Consider the following 21,333-nt stretch of genomic DNA (forward strand, 5'->3'; position numbering starts at 1 on the left):
CTTAATAACCTAGTTTGGCCCCCCACAGCAGACTCACAAAAGGAGTTGTTTTTGTGTGGTTTTGTGTGTGTGTGTGTGTGTGTGTGTGTGTGTGTGTGTGTGTGTCTTAATTAAAAGCCCTACTTTACAGATGAGAAAGCACAGAGAGAAGTCCTCCATCTCTGTCAGTAGAAGGTGGGGATTTAAGACAGATTATTTTGGCGCTGGTGCACAGGGGATTAAGTGAGATCAGAGGGCAGCCAGCATCTTGAATGCTGTCAGAAAGGCCACATATTTCCCCGTGGTTCTCACGCAGCCATGGCGACAGTCAGTTAAAAATAGTTCAGTCACAAGATGAGGAGTCAACGCGCACTGACACCCAGCGGTCTGGAGGGATGAACAGCAGGCAGCATTCCACCCCAGGGGGGAGTCCTCCTGACAAAGCCAGCGGATTTTCTTTTTTGTTTTTTTTTTTTTTTTGAGACAGTCTTGCTCTGTCACCCAAGGGAAAGTGCAGTGGTGCAATCTCCGCTCACTGCAGCCTCCACTTCCCGGGCTCATGTGATTCTCCTGCCTTAGCCTCCCAAATAGCTGGGATTACAGGCACCTGCCACCATACCCGGCTACCTTTTGTATTTTCATTAGAGACGGGGCTTCACCCTGTTGTCCAGGTTGGTATCGAACTCCTGACCTCAAGTGAACAGAGCTGGGATTACAGATTTTCTTATGGAAGTAGAGTTGGGCTGGGCCCAGCCTGCTGGAAGGTTATGGGCAAGCTTAGGGAGCCAGGACTACTGCAGCAGCCTCCTCTCCGGCCTCCCTCTCCCTCAGCCTCTCTCACATCTGTAGCTGCTGCTTCAGTGGATTTCTTCCAATGGACTCTTAAGAGGGGCCAGCAGAGTCTGTGTTTGCTCCCCAGCGCTCCACCAATAGCCAGCACCATGTCTGAGCTTTAGTGAGTATTCCATTTGTATTTATTGAGTGGGTAAATAAGATGGTAAAATTACCATTTTAACTCCCTGTTTTGAAATACATTTTAACATTTCTGCTTCATGCACCGGCTAGCCATGATCTGCTTTTGTCGACTAGAATCACATACTCAGCATGCCTGAGCTGAGTCTTGATGGCTCAGCTAGGTCAACATCCTCAGTTTAGAGGAATTCAAAGGGCACCTGGTTCTAAGTCTCCTGAGTCCCAGCGCTATTGCTCATCTTACCAGCTCTTTCCATCCAGATATAGAAATTGACCTTGATTGAACATCCTCACAACCAGACAATTCTGATCGTTGAGATCATTGTTTTAAAGAGATGCTCACATACAAGCTTTCACATACCTACAGGAAGACAAGGGCGGTGCGTTGGCAGCTGCAGACAACTGCAGAAACCTGGGAGAGGACGGGAATGTGAAAATGATCTGCCTGCCTTGTTTGTGCCACAACAGGTTATTTGCATAATGAGCCCTGTGTATACATCAGCTCCTGACTTCACAATCCTGGGAAGTCAACAAGTATCGTTAGTGTCATTTTATCTAGAACTGGGTCATGCAAAAAAGACTGGGTCCTCCTTACAAAGCCAGTGGGTACAGATTTCCTTTTTTTTTTGGAGATGGAGTCTTGCTCTGTCACCCAAGGTAAAGTGCAATGGTGCAATCTCCACTTACCAGAGCCTCCACTTCCCAGGTTCATTTGATTCTCCTGCCTTAGCCTTTCAGACGGTCTTTCATGCAGACTTTCCAGACAGTTCCTGAGGACTTTACATTGCACATGTACCTTGAAGACACTAGCAAAAGCCACTGAACTAGTCAGGCCAGTTCAACCACCAACTCTCCCCTCACTCCTTGGGCTGAAGCCTCTTAACATTTTCATTCCTATCCTCCATTTGTAGCATGTCCATTTCAATCACCTTGGGCTCGGAACGTGGTTGACACCCAAATATTGATCTCCAGCCCACGTTTCTCTCCTAAATTCTCATCCCAGCCACATTTAAATTTTTGGTGGTCCCAGGGCCCAAACAATACACCTCATCCTCTGCCCACAGCCAGAGCCTCTTGAAGACTGAAGCATTCAGTACTTTTAAAATATAAAGAAATCCTCACAGTTTTCAAAAATGGCAGTAGGGGCCAGGCACAATGACTCACCCCTGTAATCCCAGCACTTTGGGAGGCCAAGGTGGGTGGATCACTTGAGGCCAGTTCAAGACCAGCCTGACCAACATGGGGAAACCCTGTCTCTACTAAAAATACAGAAACTAGCCAGCTGTGGTGGCATAGAACTACAGTCCCAGCTACTCAGGAGGCCGAGGCATGAGAATCACTTGAACCCAGGAGGTGGAAGTTGCAGTGAGCCAAGATCATGCCACTGCACTCCAGCCTGGGTGACAAAGAGAGATTCTGTCTCAAAAAAAAAGGGGGTCAACAAATTTTAAGTGTTTGCAACTAAATCACTAACGCCATTGGCACAAACGCATTACAATACAATTTAATTGTGCTGGTCAGAAGATCATTAAAGGATTTATAGCATATAATAATTCATGCTACCCTTCCAGACTTAGGTCTAAGTGACTGCTTGGGATTGAAGGGACTTTGGTGCTAAAATCAGAAAAGTCCTGGATGAACCAGGACACGCTGGTCATCCTAAGTATGGAACAGTAGTTTATAGTCATATGATGATGACCTTCTTTCAAAACTGTCCGTGTACCTCTGTGGCTGTCTAACAATTGGAGATAAAAGGCCACCTTTGAGGCACTTGGTGAATGGGAAGCCTGAGCTTTCCACCCTGCTCCCTGCTGCTACCGGCTTCACGCGCCACGTCAATGAGCCTACTCCTGCCCCTCCTTTCAGGCTCAGCTTTTCTGGGCCCAGCTCATCATAGCACTGGTCTGCTGATTGTTCCTTCCTATGTTCCCTCACATTTTCTATAGACCTCTGACAGAGGTTGCACTGTATTTTGACTTTCTGCTTGTATGTCAGTTTCCTCTTTTAGGTAGAGTGCAACTTAAAGACCAGGTTAACCCATGAATACTCAGTAGGCAATGAGCAAACGGGGCCATTTGCACAGCCCACCCCTTCAGTTTCATGTTGAAATCTTGGGAGATGGACAAGACATTGGGCCCAGAAATTGCGTAGGCTCTCTTGACACCTCCTCTGTGCTAAGTGGGAGGAGGAAAGAGATGGCTAGAGCAAAGCCCCAGCCTCAAGGAGTTCTGAACTACTCAGGAAGATAAGGCAGGTGTCAAGACAGGGAAGGAAAAAGTTAGCAACACTTGTTTCATGCCAATGAATGATGAGACATCATCTAATTACTATGGCACAGGGGACCAGAGAGGGACCACGTGCCTGAGGAAGGCTGCCTGGAATGTGTGGAGGTGGCACAGACAGCACCTGCAGCAGACACATGGAGGCAGATTTCTAAAGAAATGTTTTAGAAGAACCAGAAATACCAAGTCCAGGAGTGCTTGCTCCAAGAAGCAAGACAAGAAAACCAAGTCCAGATAGCCCTTCTCTGGATGGAGAGTTGAGCATCACAGCCTCGAAGGCTCTTGCCTGGTTTTCTAATTTAACCCTCGGCATTTCCAGCAGAAGGGTGGCACAGATGTTGGAACTGACTGGGACATTCAGGGTGCTGTGCTAGAGCTGACCAGGCAGGCTGGAGCATGAGGAAGATGAGCCTGGAGAGGTAGGCTGGGGCCTCAGTCCAGGTGTACCAGGCACCCAGGGATCTATAAGGTAAAACACTGAGGGCTTGGGGACAGAGGAGCAAGTAGCAGAGTATCCCAGGAGTATCCATCTGGCTTGGGACAGCAGAAACAGCTGCATGGTGAAGGCATGCCTGTTTGCCCCCTCTGGTTACATCTCTCCTTGCCCATATTCCCCACATTGGCATTTCAGGGCAACCCCTGAGATGAAGATCGATCCATCCTGTTTCCCCAATGAGCTCCAAGAAATATGACAAAGCAGTCACCAAAGAGTCTGCTTCATAGCAGGTAAAGCTAAACTGGAAAAGGCACCTTAGATCTGCAGCTGTAATTGGGTTCCCCAATATATTTCCCTGAATTGGGTTTACCCGTCCAAAACTACAGGCTGTCCCTAACAGGGCACATCACCACGGAGGGAGACAACAGGAGGAAAACTTGTGCTCATGTGCATGAGGTCCAAGAGGGAAAGCACTTGAACCCATTGGTGGGTTCAACTTCAGGCCTTTTTTCAATCTCTTCAATGTTATCAGACCCTCCCTTCCCCCAAGGTGGAAGAGGAAGAAGCGAACCAGGAAAGTGTGGCAGCCTTTACGGAAGAAGACCGTAACCCCCCGGCCCCATAGGCAGCAGGTATTGAGTCTTATGCAGAATCCCTGGTGGGTCTTTACAGCTACTGGTGCTCCAGTCTCCAGCCTGGTCCCTCTGTCAGGCCTCTCCTCCTGCACATGCATAGGGTGAGGGAGGAAGGCCCTGTTCCATCTGCACAGACTCTGTGGGAATCCAATAGTTAAGTATAATTCAATGACTGGATCCAAACAGAGCATTGTGCTTAATTCCTGCCTTCCCAGCAGCAGTAGTGATCAAAGTCTGTGACTGAGCTCTCCCCAAAAAGCTAGAGGACACTAGAGTTCACCTTGTTACAGGAGCCCCTCAGTCCCCTTGATGAGAAAAGCAGGGGATCATAGTACACAGAGCTGGATTGTAACCGCTGGACCACTACCAGCTTTGAGATGCTGTGTAAGATGTCAGTCTCCTGTTCTGATCCATCATCAGTACAAAGGGGATAATAGTAAGGGTATTGCAAGATGCCGTGGGGATTATGGATAATGTAGAAACAGTACATAGGAGGCACTGAATAAATAGTAGTTCGGTTGTTTTCTAAGCATCCAGTTTATTTTCTAGTCATAGGTTCCTTCCTAAACGTTTGCATAACAGGAGATCACATCAGATCAGAAAACATGAAGTGGGTAGTTTAGAATTTTTGAATTAACGTACAAAAGAAATTGCCTTTATATCATGTATCTGAGCTCAAGGGTAGTCCATAGTTTAGCCTCTTCCTCCTATTTTGCTTTTGTCACCTGTTATATAAAATTACCTATAAAATCCTTATAAATAAGACATGAATTTTGCCCACAATGTGTAGGATGAAAAAATGCCAGTGCTACATGCTATGAAACAATAGCAACTTTGTAGGAGAATTCAAGGTTTGTGTATACAAGAATTACAAATGCCATTTTCTTTGTGCTGGGAAAACTGAAGTATAAAACACCAATGAACTGGGCCTTTCAAGGATGAGGTATCACAACACTGGTAGCTGTTTAATATATTCATCTTAAGAAGACTGGGTGCTAAAAATGCAATCACTGCAATTAATAAAGTCAAGGGAAAGCAGAAAGATTAGCTAATATGGGTAAAGATCATTTAGGGTAAAATAAATGTGTGACATTCTCTATGTTCTCAATCAAGGCAGACTACAGAATATCAGGAAATAAGTTTTCTTGTTTTCAATAACATTGAGGTAACACTTCAGAATTCAGAAGGTAACTGAGGCTATACATAGTAATTAAAAGGATAGAATGGAAGAAAGCAGGGGTTCCATTCTCCAGCTGTTGCAATTTTCCTGAAATCTTAATGCATTTGAGCCTCTCCTATTTAAAGACAAAACAATTTAGCACACAACAAAAACTTTAAAAATACGCCAGCTGGACCGCAAAGCACTGATGAAAACTGAGAGAGGTTATACTTCCCAAACTTTCATTAGGATGCAAAAGCCATTGTGAAAAACAATCTCTATGTCAACTTATATTTATGTAACATGCATCTCAATGAAATATAATTTGAGTAGTGTTATGTTGCTGTGCATAATGATTATGACTCCAAGAAAAATATATCTAGTACACTCTAGGGGTTTTGTGGAGGACGCTGTGAAAGAGAGTTTGAAGTAAACAATAATAAAACACAAAAATAAAATACCAGGGGTTTTTTCATCCAAATTTCTAGTTTAACAAGGACTTATTTTGAGGGAAAAAAGGTCCCAAACATCAGGCTGTTCACAAAAATAACCCATAGGATCAACTTTCGAAAACACATCCTAAGACTGTAACACTGATTATTTTTCTAGAGGATGCATTGGACATGCCAACCCTCATTCACAAAGATACATTGTTGGGGGAGGACTCAAGATGGCGCTGTGAGAACAACCCAGGATTGGAGCTCTCCTCGAATCCGCAGAGAGGTGAGTCGGAGCTGCATTTCCAGACTAATCTTTGTTGCCCACAGAACGGGGAAATTCCCAAGTATAAAGGAGATGCAGGACGCCAGGCAGTACCTCTGCCTGGCAAAGCCAGCAGCCAGGGTGGCGGCGGCCGGCCCTACCCAGCGCTTCCCACAGGGCGCGCTTGTCTGGGTGCCCTGTTGAACCAGCAACCTGAGACTTGAGAGGGCTGGACTTGAGACTGAACGAGACTTGGACAGTGGGCCAGCCCAGGGGATTGCAGGGACAGAGCGTCTGGGGTAGCCCAGTGGGATGAACAAAACTGCGATTTCAAACGATCCCCGTACAGACAGTCTGAGACGCCCTGTGGGGGAGCGGCGTCCACCATTACCAAGGCAACCCGCCCCAACTGAGATACACGCCCACTGCTGACGCAGCCAGCCATTGCCGAGGCAACCCGTCCCTACTGAGATACACGCCCACTGATGACGCAGCCTGCCATTGCCAAGGCAACCTGCTACAACAGAGAGACTCCGCCGCAGGGTGTGGCAGAGACCATAGCAGAACAGCAGAGCCTGCAGCAACAGGGCGAACCACACAACAGCAGGGCGGAGCCTCGGCAGGCAAACAGTGGCTAGTCTGCCTCCTAGCTGGGCAGAACACCTCAACGGACATCCAAAAATAAAGCCCGAACCCCCCACCACAGAGCATTTGAGAAAAAAAGGGTTTTTATAATGAGCTCTGTTGCAGCAGAATCAAACATAGCAGCCTAACAGCCCTGAATGAACAACAGAGCTCACAGCTCAGCAACTGAGCTCCTATAAAGTACAGACTGTCTCCTCAAGCAGCTCCCTGACCCCTCTATATCCAAAAGACTGACATTTGGCAGGCATCATCCTGGGACAAAGAAAGCAGAAAAAGAAACTGGTAGCATCCCTCACTGTGCCACAGCTGCTAGAGGTGCACGCCAGACAAGCAGGGCCTGGAGTGGACCTCGGCAGTCATACAGCGAAGGGGCTAGACTGGTAGAAGGAAAACCAAGTAACAGAAATACTTCATCATCAACAATCTGGGTGTCCACTCAGAGACCCAATCGAAAAGTCAGCAACTACACAGACGACAAGTGGATAAATCCACAAAGATGGGAAGAAACCAGCGAAAAAAGGAGGAAAACACCTGAAACCAGAACAACTCACCTCCTAGAAAGGACCAAAACTCCTCACCAGCAAGGGAACAAAGCTCGACGGAGAATGACTGTGACGAAATGACGGAATTAGACTTCAGAAGGTGGATAATGAGAAACTTCTGTGAGCTAAAAGAACATGTATTAAATCAATGCAAAGAAACTAAGGAACTTGAAAAAAGATATGTGAAAATGACAACAAGAATGGATAAATTAGAGAGGAATATGAATGAATTAAAGGAGCTGAAAAACACAATACGAGAACTTCGCAAAGCATGCACAAGTTTCAATAGCCTAATTGACCAAGCAGAAGAAAGAATATCTGAAGTCGAAGACCAACTCAATGAAATAAAATGAGAAACCAAGATTAGAGAAAAAAGCGCAAAAAGGAATGAACAAAGTCTCCAAGAAATGTGGGACTATGTGAAAAGACCTAACCTACGTTTGATAGGTGTACCAGAAGGGGATGAAGAGAATGAATCCAAGCTGGAAAATACTCTTCAGGACATCATCCAGGAAAATTTCCCCCACCTAGCAAGACAGGTCAACACTCAAATGCAGGAAATACAGAGAACACCACAAAGATATTCCGCAAGAAGAGCAACCTCAAGGCACATAATCGTCAGATTCAACAAGGTTGAAATAAAGGAGAAAATACTAAGGGCAGCCAGAGAGAAAGGTCGGGTCACCCACAAAGGGAAGCCCATCAGACTCACAGCAGATCTCTCAGCAGAAACACTACAAGCCAGAAGAGAGTGGGGGCCAATATTCAACATTCTTAAAGAAAAGAACTTTCAACCCAGAATTTCATATCCAGCCAAACTGAGCTTCAGAAGTGAAGGAAAAATAAAATCCTTTGCGAACAAGCAAGTACTCAGAAATTTTGTCACCCGCAGGCCTGCTTTACAAGAGCTTCTAAAAGAGGCACTACACATAGAAAGGAACAACCAGTACCAGCCATTCCAAAATCACACTAAATGCTAAAGAATATTAACATAATGAAGAATCTACAACAACTAACAGGCAAAACAGCCATTTAGCATCAAAATGGCAGTATCAAATTCACACATAACAATATTAACCCTAAATGTAAATGGACTAAATGCACCAATCAAAAGACACAGACTGGCAAATTGGATAAAAAGCCAAACCCATCAGTGTGCTGTATCCAGGAAACCCATCTCACATGCAAGGATACACAAAGGCTCAAAATAAAGGGATGGAGGAAGATTTACCAAGCAAATGGAGAGCAAAAAAAAGCAGGAGTTGCAATTCTCATCTCTGATAAAATAGACTTTAAAGCAACAAAGATCAAAAGAGACAAAGAAGGCCATTACATAATGGTAAAAGGATCGATACAACAAGAAGAGCTAACGATCCTGAACATATATGGACCCAATGCAGGAGCACCCAGATACCTAAGTCAAGTTCTTAATGACTTAAAAAGAGACTTAGACTCCCACACAATAATAGTGGGAGACTTTAACACTCCACTGTCAATATTAGACAGATCAACCAGACAGAAAATCAACAAGGATATCCAGGGCTTGAACTCAGACCTGGAGCAAGCAAACCTGATAGACATTTACAGAATTCTCCACCCCAAATCCACAGAATATACATTCTTCTCAGCACCACATCACACCTGCTCTAAAATTGACCACATAATTGGAAGTAAAGCACTGCTCAACAAATGCAAAACAACTGAAATCATAACAAACAGCCTCTCAGACCATAGTGCAATCAAGTTAGAACTCAGAATACAGAAACCAATCCAGAACCGCACAGCTTCATGGAAACTGAACAACTGGCTCTTGAATGTTGACTGGGTAAACAATGAAATGAAGACAGAAATAAAGAAGTTCTTCGAAACCAATGAGAATGAAGACACAACATGCCAGAACCTCTGGGACACATTTAAAGCAGTCTCTAGAGGAAAGTATATAGCAATAAGTGCCCATATGAGGAGAATGGAGAGATCCAAAATTGACACCCTATCGTCAAAATTGAAAGAGCTAGAGGAGCAAGATCAAAAAAACTCAAAACCCAGCAGAAGACAAGAAATAACTATGATCAGAGCTGAACTGAAGGAGATTGAGACACGAAAAACCCTTCAAAAAATCAATAAAACCAAGAGCTGGTTTTTTGAAAAGATCAACAAAATAGACAGACCACTAGCCAGATTGATTAAAAAGAAAAGAGAGAACAACCAAATAGATGCAATAAAAAATGATAAAGGGGAAATCACCACAGATTCCACAGAAATTCAAACCATCATCAGAGAATATTACAAACAACTCTATGCACATAAACTAGTAAACCTGGAAGAAATGGACAAATTCCTGGACTCCTGCGTCCTCTCAAGCCTAAAGCAGGAGGAAGCTGAAACTATGAATAGACCAATAACAAGGTCAGGAGTAGAGGCAGCAATTAAGAGCCTACCACTCAAAAAAAGCCCAGGTCCAGACGGATTCACAGCCGAATTCTACCAGACACACAAAGAGGAGCTGGTACCATTCCTTCTAAAACTATTTCAAACAATCCAAAAAGAGGGAATCCTTCCCAAATCATTTTATGAGACCAACATCACTCTGATACCAAAACCCGGCAGAGACCCAACAAGAAAAGAAAACTTCAGGCCAATATCCATGATGAACATAGATGCAAAAATCTTCAATAAAATATTAGCAAGCCGATTGCAACAGCAATCAAAAAACTTATTCATCATGATCAAGTAGGATTTATCCCGGGGATGCAAGGCTGGTTCAACATATGCAAGTCTATCAACGTAATTGACCACATAAACAGAACCAAGGACTAAAACCACATGATTATCTCAATTGACACAGAGAAGGCATTTGACAAAATTCAACAGCCCTTTATGCTAAAAACCCTCAATAAACTCGGTATTGATGGAACGTATCTCAAAGTAATAAAAGCTATTTATGACAAACCAACAGCCAATATCATACTGAATGGGCAAAAACTGGAAGCATTCCCTTTGAAATCTGGCACTAGACAAGGATGCCCTCTTTCACCACTCCTATTCAATGTAGTACTGGAAGTTCTAGCCAGAGCAATCAGGCAAGAAAAAGAAATAAAGGGTATTCAAATAGGAAAGGTGGAAGCCAAATTGTCTCTATTTGCAGACGACATAATAGTATACCTAGAAGATCCCATCGCCTCAGCCCCAAAACTCCTGAAACTGATAAGCAACTTCAGCAAAGTCTCAGGATATAAAATCAATGTGCAAAAATCACAAGCATTCGTCTACACCAATAACAGACTTAAAGAAAGCCAAATTAAGAACGAACTGCCATTCACAATTGCTACAAAAAGAATAAAATACCTAGGAATAAAACTCACAAGGAACGTAAGGGACCTCTTCAAGGAGAACTACAAACCACTGCTCAACGAAATCAGAGAAGACACAAACAGATGGAGAAACATTCCATGTTCATGGTTAGGAAGAATTAACATCGTGAAAATGGCTATACTGCCCAAAGTAATTTACAGAATCAACGCTATCCCCATCAAGCTACCATTGACTTTCTTCACAGAACTGGAAAAAACCACCATGAACTTCATATGGAACCAAAAGAGAGCCTGCATAGCCAAGTCAATTCTAAGCAAAAAGAACACAGCGGGGGGCATCACACTACCGGATTTCAAACTATACTACAAGGCTACAGTAATCAAAACAGCATGGTACTGGTACCAAAACTGAGATATAGACCAATGGAACAAAACAGAGGCACCGGAGGCAACACAACATATCTACAACTATACAATCTTTGATAAACCTGACAAAAACAAGCAAGGGGGAAAGGATTCCCTGTTTAACAAATGGTCTTGGGAAAACTGGCTAGCCATGTGCAGAAAGCAGAAACTGGACCCCTTCCTGACACCTTACACTAAAATTAACTCCAGATGGATTAAAGACTTAAACAGAAGACCTGGCACGATAAAAACCCTAGAAGGAAATCTAGGCAAAACTATCCAGGACATAGGAGTAGGCAAGGACTCATGAACAAAACACCAAAAGCATTGGCAACAAAAGCCAAAATAGACAAATGGGACCTAATGAAATTCCACAGCTTCTGCACGGCAAAAGAAACAGTCACTAGAGTGGATTGGCAACCAACAGAATGGGAAAAAATTTTTGCAGTTTACCCATCTGACAAAGGGCTGATATCCAGAATTTACAAAGAACTCAAACAGATTTACAGGAAAAAAACAAGCCCATTCAAAAGTGGGCAAAGGATATGAACAGACACTTTACGAAAGAAGACATATATGAGGCCAACGATCATATGAAAAAAATGCTCATCGTCACTGGTCATCAGAGAGATGCAAATCAAAACCACACTGAGATACCATCTCACGCCAGTTAGAATGGCGATCATTAAAAAATCTGGAGACAACAGATGCTGGAGAGGATGTGGAGAAAAAGGAACACTTTTACACTGTTGGTGGGAGTGTAAATTAGTTCAACCATTGTGGAAGACGGTGTGGCGATTCCTCAAGGCCTTAGAAATAGAAATTCCATTGGACCCAGCAATCCCATTACTGGGTATATATCCAAAAGACTATAAATCGTTCTACTATAAGGACACATGTACACGAATGTTCATTGCAGCACTGTTTACAATAGCAAAGACCTGGAATCAACCCAAATGCCCATTGATAATAGACTGGATTGGAAAAATGTGGCACATATACACCATGGAATATTATGCAGCAATCAGAAATGATGAGTTTGTGTCGTTTGTAGGGACATGGATGAATCTGGAGAACAACATCCTCAGCAAACTGACACAAGAACAGAAAATGAAACACCGCATATTCTCACTCATAGGCGGTGATGAAAAATGAGAGCACATGGACACAGAAAGGGGAGTACCAAACACTGGGGTCTACTGGGGGGAAAAGGGGAGGGCCAGTGGGAGGGGGAGTTGGGGAGGGATAGCCTGGGGAGAAATGCCAAATGTGGGTGAAGGAGAGAAGGAAAGCAAAGCACACTGCCATGTGTGTACCTACGCAACTGTCTTGCATGCTCTACTCATGTACCCCAAAACCTAAAATCCAATAAAAAATTTAAAAAAAAAAAGATACATTGTTACATTTGGTTGAACTGCCCCACACAGCGCGCTAAGGTGGGGGTGTAACACACATCCTTCTAACTCAAAGCTGCTTTCAGGAGCTACTCAACTAAATGAGATTGCCTTTGCGTTTAGGGAAGCAACTACTGAACACATGTATGAATGAAAAGACCTGTACTCCCTGCATGATAAGAGATTATTTTGGAGACAGTCGATAAAAACCATACATCCTTAATAAAAAGGATGTATGAGTTTGGTTTTTATCGACTGTCTCCAAAATAATCATAAGTCAGAGAGAGGTATCAAAACTAAGACTTAACAAAACTACTAGGAGCATCAAAGAAAATGAAAATGGGACTAGGTGCTGGGCAGTATGAATTAATGAACACAGGAAGGACAAGGATGGGGAAGACAGTGAGCACGTGCTGAAGATACTAGGGGAGAGGATCTGGTGAAAATTTGATCTTAGACTGGTGCCTAGGTAAAGAAATATTGGGATAAGATTTCTAAACCCCACTATGTGCTTAAGAATCATCTGCACCATTGGCGCTGTCTCTGTCATCCTCTCCTTCTTCAGCCTCTTTTTCACCATCCTTGATCAACTCCCCCAGATCATCTCCACGATCTTCATTATCATCATCATCAAGTAGGTCCCGCTCCTCACCAGAGTCATCCACAGCCCCTCAGACTCCACCTTCACGTTAGTCTCCTTTTCTTCACGGAGCTGCTGCTCTGCTTTTCTTCTGACTTACTCTTCATCTCTACTGCTCGTTCGCTCTGTTCCTTTTCAGTTTTTCCCAGGTTTTCCAGGAGATAATACACTTTTTGTTTTATCTGTTTCAACTCCTTCTTAATGGCCTGAAGGTCATCTCCTTTCAGCTTTCCAGACTTGCAAGATCCCTGCAGTTCGCTCTTAGAATTGAAGCCACTTTTACCCCTTCATGAGGTGTTTCCTGATACATGCTGTGGGCACTACAGTACGAGCAGTAGGAGGAGGAGGAGGTACACGTGCTGGCTAACTGTACATCCTGTCATCATAATCCTGTTGAAAGTCATAGTCCAAGTCAAAGGAGGAGCTGCGTAGAGGGGATGGAGAAGGGTATTCTGTTACTGACCCGAACATCCCTGCTGTAGATGGTTTCACACCTGCTTTTCCTGGGTTCACTTAGCTCTGCAGTTAGGTTAATGTCTAAAACCTGGTCAGCAGTCATTCTACCATCCTCTCCTGCTACAGCAGCCCAGGCATTTCCCTCATTCACGTATTGAACGAAGGCAAAACCCTTATGAACAAAGCAGCTCACAGTTTTTCCATGCCTAGAAAAGATTGCCTCCACATCAGATTTCTTGACCATGAGAGTGTTGAGATTCTCACTGAACACATGGGAGTTCATGGAGCGAGGATGGGTCTTGTTAGTAATGCTGCCGGCCATTGTGTTTGATGGTAAGGTTTCTCACAACGCTGAAAACAGGAGCAGGGAGGAAGAAGAGATTCGATTCTGGGTCTCCTACTCCTGAGTTCTCCGTGGAGAAGCTGACCGCTGCTCAAGGTCAGCAATGTGGACACAACCGCTCGGTCATTGACTCTTCACAAAAAAATCAATAGTAGGTATTTTCCCACCTGTACAACATTCTGTCACTCCAGGTAAACACCACCACCCCTACCCCTGAGCTGGACTTCATACAAGTTCTCTGACCACATCTCCACAGCTCCCAAGCAAATGACAACATCCTGGCTGGGCTGTCAGGTCCCAGGCTGCAATTATATTATGGACATAGTTCCTGTGGCCTCACAAGTCTCCAGAACTGAGGCTGTTTCTCTCCTGCACATCCCAGAGATTCCAGCTTGTCTGCCACCAACCACCAGCCATGACCTAAGCAAATTCTTTCACCTCTTGGAAGCTTAATTTTCTCATCTACAAAATGGGATAACACAATCTCCCTTAAAGGTGAGTTAGACGTGATCATGGTTGTAGGCAGCTCTTCATAAGCAATGAAGTCCCAAGCAATTGGAAGGGTCGGGGATTATGGAAACTGTCATCAGAGCTCCATTTGTCGCTGTGGAAAACTGCAGACACTGGACCATTTTCTCATCTTTCCACAGGTTGCTGGAATCACAACTTATAATTAATGCACAGTGATATGGCTTGACCCAGTTTCCTAAATTGGAATGTTTCAGCTAAAACTGATGAAAAATGTGAAATTCTTGTCTTCTAAGCAGAACTAGCTAGATGAACCCCCTCCAGAGCTAATGAGTAAATATATACATTGAAATATATATAATGTATTCCCCTATTCAATAAATATTAACTGACTGCCTACTCTGCATCATTTATGAAGCTTAGAGTTTTTCCTGACTTGTCTCACTTAATCTCCACATGAATTCTGTGAGGTGGGCATTGTTATCCTGATGTACAACTGAGGAAACTAACAGGGATTCGATTATTGGATCAAAGCTATACACCTAGAATGTGGCAGACAAACAATTAAACCCACTTCCTTGACCCAATGAACCTGCTCTTTTATGACACCACATGCCTTCTGCAGGTGCCTTGTAAAAGGGGTGACAGAGTTATGTCTGGGCAGATGGGATTGTCTATTAGTCCATTCTCCCACTGATATAAGGATATATCTAAGACCAGGTAATTTATAAAGGAAAGAGGTTTCATTGACTCGCAGTTCCACAGGGCTGGGGAGGCCTCAGGAAACTTACAATCATGGTGGAAGGAGAAGCAAACACGACCTTCTTCACATGGCGGCAGCAAGGGCAAGTGCTGAGCAACAAGTCGGGAGAGCTCCTTATAAAACCAACAGATCTCGTGAGAACTAACTCACTATCATGAGAACAGGATGGGGGAAATTGCCCCCATGATTCAGTTATCTTCACCTGCTTCCTCCCACGACCAACAGAGATTATGAGAATTATAATTCAAGATGAGATTTGGGTAGGGACACAGCAAACCATATCAGATTGGATGTTTAAGAAGCATGTCAGGGGAATGACAAATTGTGGTGCAGATGTGCCCCAATATCTTCATTAACAATCTAACCTTCCCTGGGACCTAGCAACTTATCCTTCTCCCTCTGCTTCAGGCAGCTCCCTGGATGCCCCCCATGTCCCCTGGAATGCATTTACTGCCTTTCTCTCTTGCTAGGCTCACCAAGTTCATACCTTATGGACATAGTTCCTGTCCTCACAAGTCTCCAAGATTGCTCTCCCTCAACCTTGGTTCCATCTTGTTCCTCTTCCCACTATTCCAGGCCCCTCCAAGACTGGACTGGCACTGGGGCTTCATCTTCTGAACTGAGCAGCCACATCTCCCCTGCACCCTCATGGGTTGGCAGTCACTGGGCAGCTCAGAACAAGGAGTCAGACAGATTGAGGCTCTTCTGATTGCTCCCTATTTGACTTTGAGAAAATAACTTGATTTCTCAAGCCATGGTTTCTATATCTGAGAATAGAGAGTAGTAGCTGTCTCACAGCGCTGCTGTATGGATGAAATGAGAAGACATTCTGACATTTTTTACGTCCGCGTCTTGAGAGTCACTCCCCAAGTGCTCTCTTTCACTTCCACACTACCAAAGAAGAAGGAAAAATGGTAAATTGTGTACTACGTAACTTTTTTCTCTATGATTTATCATCTTTACTTATCTTTAATTTTGGTGAGCAGAATTAGATTCGGTGGATTGAGTTCCTTTTTAAAATGCAATCCTCAGTATTCCAACATGATTTATTAAATTTTCCTTCCATATTGCTTACTGATGTTCAGCTCATCACATGTTATAGCCACCTTTTATATATTTGATCTAATTCTGGGTTGTTTTTGTATTATTTACATACAGTTTTCTCTTTATGACTGCACTTCAGCTTTTTTTATTACTATTGCTTTAGAACAGGTTTTATGAAAGCAGACAAATCCTCCCCACCTCTCCTCCCCCAAGCCCTATCAGAATTGATTCTTATTCTTGGCCATTTATTCTTCCTGCTATACTATTCTGTCAAGTTTCAAGAGAGGTATTAGAGATTTAGATTAGGATTTACAGGGCTACACAGAGGATATAAAGGCTAGCCCTTACTTTCAGGAACTTGTGTCTAAATCCCACAAGCCTTGAAATATCAAGTGCTTGGACACACACACACACACACACACACACACACACACACACACACCGCTACTGCCTTCTTGCTCTTCTGATACTTCTACACTGATAGAAAGAAGGAAGTAAAACATGACAGTAACCTGCCAAGACTGGGTCCCATTAAGAGTTACTGAGATTAAGCTGGAAATTTGTCTAGATTTAAGGGGGATCCCAAGAGCCTCAGAGTCCAAACTGCTCTGCCCATTCCCCATTACACTGACATTTGACTAATTCCATGGTTCCCAAAGTTGAGTTCCCCCAACCAGTAGCATTAACAGCACCTGGAAATTTGTTAGAACTACAAATTCTTAGGTACATTTCGGGCCTACTGAATCAGAAATTCTGGATATATGGCTCGGTAATCCGAGTTTTAACAAGCCTCCAGGTGATTCTGATGCATGCTCAAATTGGAGAACCACTGGATTAAACAAGCAGAGATTCACTCAAAGTCTACCTCCACCTGTTCCTGGGATTTCAGGCATGCTGGTAACCTGGTCAGCTGCATAGAAGCAACTTGGAATGGTGCTGCAAATGTACAACAGCACTGCAAAACCAGACACAGTGTAATAGGACCACGTGACCTATAAATGGATATGAAGAGAATCAATATCTTCACTCTATTGTTCCCACTTGCCAAGAAAATGCAATTCTCTATTTATTCTTCTCTCCTTGAGGAATCAGAAGTAGTCCAGCTTTCTCTACCTGGCTCATAAACATCCTTCACTGGGTTTATTACAAAGTAGTTAATATGTTTTGTTACTGTGAATGCAACATCTTTAGCTGTTAATTTCCTAATTGATCATGCCTGGTATTCATCCAGTATCCTAGACATTTGTGGGCAATTAGTCACTTTTCTAAGCTCTTTATTTCTTGTCATTTTTAACAGCTGATTTGTTTGTCTTTTCAGGTTGTCTTTTAGCAGTATTAGTACTTGATAACTATTTGTGCCTAGTATTTACTACGTGTATTTCTGCTTCAGGGAATAGGTGGGAAAGTGGATCTTGCTTGACAAAGGACGATGGGGAAGGGCATTTCAGGGGCCAGCTTGTGCTGAAACACATTCCCACCTTTCTACCTGCCTCACCTCAACTCAGCCTTCATGATTCACCTGGCAGGCCTTCTTTTGGCCCACAGTCCCCTGGGAGGCTGTCTCCTAGTGTTTTTTATCATACTCTTAAGACTGTAAAAATTCACATTTGTTCTTATCCAAGTTTTAAAATTTGTTTGCAGAGTTATGTGAACTACTCTGTAATCATTCTTTTAATTTAGCTTTAATGGTTTCATTTTTATATTTAACTGTTGGATCCATATGGAATTTATTTGCACACGAAGAATGAGGTAAGAAATCCAATTTTTCCCCCTTCAAATAACTAACCAGTTTTCTTGACACCGTTTATGGAATAACCCATCCTTGCTGATAAATTTAACAATGCCATTTTAATCAAATACTCAATTCCCATATGTGCTTGAATTCATTTTTGGACTCTCTATTTTCTTACACTGGTCTCTTAGTTTATTTCTGCCCTAAAATTACATTGTATTTAATATCTGTAGCTTTAAACAATGTTTTTGTTTTGTTTTCATTTTTTATTGTGTGGGTTATAACAGTGTTTTGATACCTGATAGTATCATAGGCATGTTCATTATTCTTATTTTTGTTTTTATCTGATTCCAATTATGTGTTCATCCTACCAGAAAAATCTAGTTTAACTTACCAAATTTCAAACAACATTCTCTTGGTAATTGGATTGGAAAAACACTGAATTTGAGATTACATTCAGAAATTGAAACTGCTCTATTGAGTACTCTTCTAAAGAAAAACAAGGGAAGTTTTCACTTACTAAAATATTTTTCTGGCTTTTAATAGAAAATTAAAATTTTTAGCATAGCCCCTAACATTGATTGTTAGATTTGTCCCTAAATATTTTGTTTGCTTCTGTTGTAAAAGCCATATTTTCTTCTGATATGGTTTGCGTGTTTGTCCCCTCCAAATCACATGTTGAAATGTAATCCCTTGTTGGAGGAGGGTCTGGGGAGAGGTGATTGTATCATGGGGCCAGATCCCTCATGAACGGTTTGGCACCCACCATCCCCTTGGCAACGAGTGAGTGAGTTCTTCCTCTGCGTTCATGCGAGATCCAGTTGTTTAGAAGTGTGTGGCGCCTCCCCCTCTTTCTTTCTTCTGCTCCCACCATGTGACACCACTGGCTCCCCTTGACCATCTGCCATGATTATAGGCTTCCTGAGGCCTCCTTAAAAGGCAGCAGATGCTGGTGCCAGGCTTCTTGTACAGCCTGCAAAACTGTAAGACAATTAAACCTCTTTTCTTTATAAATTCCCAGCTTCAGGTATTTCCTTATAGCAATGCAAGAATGGACTAACATATCTTCCATTAAATTTTCTAACTGGTTACTATTTATAATAATGAAGGTTTGATTTTTTATATAAATTCATAACCAGATGCTGTTTCCTTTCCAAATTTTGTGCCTCTTATGTCTTTCTCATGTGTGATAATAGGGTTCTAATTTCTGATTTTAGTGGCAATGCTTTTGGCTTTTTACATTAAGCTGTGATTGTTTGGGGTGGAGGTTATAATTTTTTACAGTGCTAACGACGTATCCACTAGTATCTATTTTATTAATCTTTTTAAAAATCTGAAATGAAGATTAAGCAATGGCAAATGCGTTCTTTGGCATCAGATTTTCTAGTATTGAGCCATGCTTACATTCTTGGGCTTTATTTATCTTTGTGTATCTTTCTTTTAGTGTTTTCTGCTTTCTCTCTGCTGATATTTTATTCAGGATTTTTGCATTGGTTGTCATAACTGAGACTAATATGTAAACTTTTCTTTTTTCCCTTCTTTTTTTAATCCTTTATTTGTATCAGATTTTGGTGTAGTATAGTGTGAAATTCTCCCATCTCTGGAAATGGTTTAAGAAGCACCATAGAGCTTGGTACCGTGGTTCATGCCTCTTATCCCAGCACTTTAGGAGGCTGATGGGGGTGAATCATTTGAGCTTATGAGTTCAAGACCAGCCTGGCCAACATGGAGAAACCCTGTCTCTACGAAAAATACAAAGCTTAGCAGGGCCTGGTGGCATGCACCTGTAATCCCAGCTACTTGGAGGCTGAGCCAGGAGAATTGCTTGAATCTGGGATGCAGAGGTTGCAGTGAGCTGAGATTGCACCACTGCACTCCAGTCGGGCAACAGATTAAGACTCTGTCTCAAAAAAAAATGAAGAAACACCATAATTATCTTTTAAGGATTTGAAAGAAGTTACCTGTGAAATCCTAAGGAGCTGGTGCTTGGAGAGAACAGCTTTACTATAATTTTCTCAATTTATTTCTATACCTTAGCACCTTTAAAAGCTCATCATAACTTTTTCTATTTTACATATGGATAAAATACACCTATGAAACTGGCCTCACGCTTTAGGGTGAGGATAGGCAAAAAGGTAGGTCTTAGATACCTTTCTCAATTTTCCCTATAGTCTAATGCTTCTCTAGCAAATTTTGATAATTTTTTAATAAGATTATGCATTTAATTTAGATTTTCTAACATTTAACCCTGGAGGTTGTGCAAAATACTTTATAATCAGTCTTTAAATCTTAAGTTCTTCCCCTTTTCTGAATTCAATTTTATTTGCATTTTCTCCATAGGCTAGGCAGTAGTTTGCCATGTTTAATAATCTTTCACAAAATCTTTTAATTTTGTGTCCTTGAATCCCTGAATCAAGCTTTACATTTTTTTTGTCTTCTACTCAATTGTTTTCAGCTTCTCTCTTCATTAGGGTCTTGCCTCAGCTTTCCTTAGATTTGCTTTATTATATATCTTCTATATTCTTGAATTAGTTACCAGAAACCAATACGAGCATCTTGACAGCAAGCTCTACCTGCCCTGGGCCATTACCAGCTGTCCCATCCAAAATCAAAGGCTAGACTTAATAGTGAAGGTCTTTCCCTGCCAAAGAACACCTGCAGACACCAGAAAGTGGCTGTCTCCTCAGATGCACAGATACCAATGTACCAATGTAAGGGCATGTCTTAGTTCATTTGTGCTGCTATTAAAAAAATACAACAGACTGGATAACTTATAAAGAACAAAAATGTACTTTTTATAATTATGGAGGCTGTGAAGTTTAAGATCAAGATGCTGGCATTGGTTTCTGGTGAGGGCTGCTGTCTGTTTCAAAGATGGGGCCTGTCGCTGTGTCCTCATATGGCAGAAGGCAGAAAAGCAAAGGGATGCTCCTTTCAACCTCAAGCCCTTTTATAAGGGTGCTAATCTCACTCATAAGGACAAAGCCCTCATGACTTAATCACTTCCCAAAGGCCACAACTCTTCATATTATTTGTATTGGGGATTCAGTTCCTATATGAATTTTGAAGGGGACATCATGGCTCAAACCATAACAAGACACAAGAATTATGAAGAATCAGGGAATCGTGACGCTTCCAAAAATAAAAAAATAAAAAATAAAGCTGCAACAATGGACCCGACAGAAATGGAGATCTGCAAAATGACTGACAAATAGTTCAGAATGACCCTCTTAAAGGTCAGTGAACTAAAAGAATATATACAAAGAAAATTAAATGAAATTTGGGAAAGAACACATAGACAAAATGAGAAATTTGACAGAGAAATAAAAACAAAAATAGAAATTCTAGAGATAAAAATATAAAAACTGAACTGAAAAATTTAATAGAAACCTTCAACAGAACAATTGCTTGAATAAACAGAAGAA

The 21,333-nt window shown here is 42.3% G+C and overlaps 1 long non-coding RNA gene and 1 pseudogene across 3 annotated transcripts in view; one reads left to right on the forward strand and one right to left on the reverse strand.

Moving 5' to 3' along the window:
* The window catches only part of LOC144576609 (uncharacterized), a 122,991-nt gene that overhangs the window by 42,053 nt on the left and 59,605 nt on the right, over positions 1–21,333 (forward strand). The window lies entirely within an intron of this gene.
* Positions 12,975–14,043, reverse strand: LOC100386649 (heterogeneous nuclear ribonucleoproteins C1/C2 pseudogene; annotated as a pseudogene).

This window comes from Callithrix jacchus, chromosome 6, assembly GCF_049354715.1.
Source record: "Callithrix jacchus isolate 240 chromosome 6, calJac240_pri, whole genome shotgun sequence".
Taxonomy (NCBI): domain Eukaryota; kingdom Metazoa; phylum Chordata; class Mammalia; order Primates; family Cebidae; genus Callithrix; species Callithrix jacchus.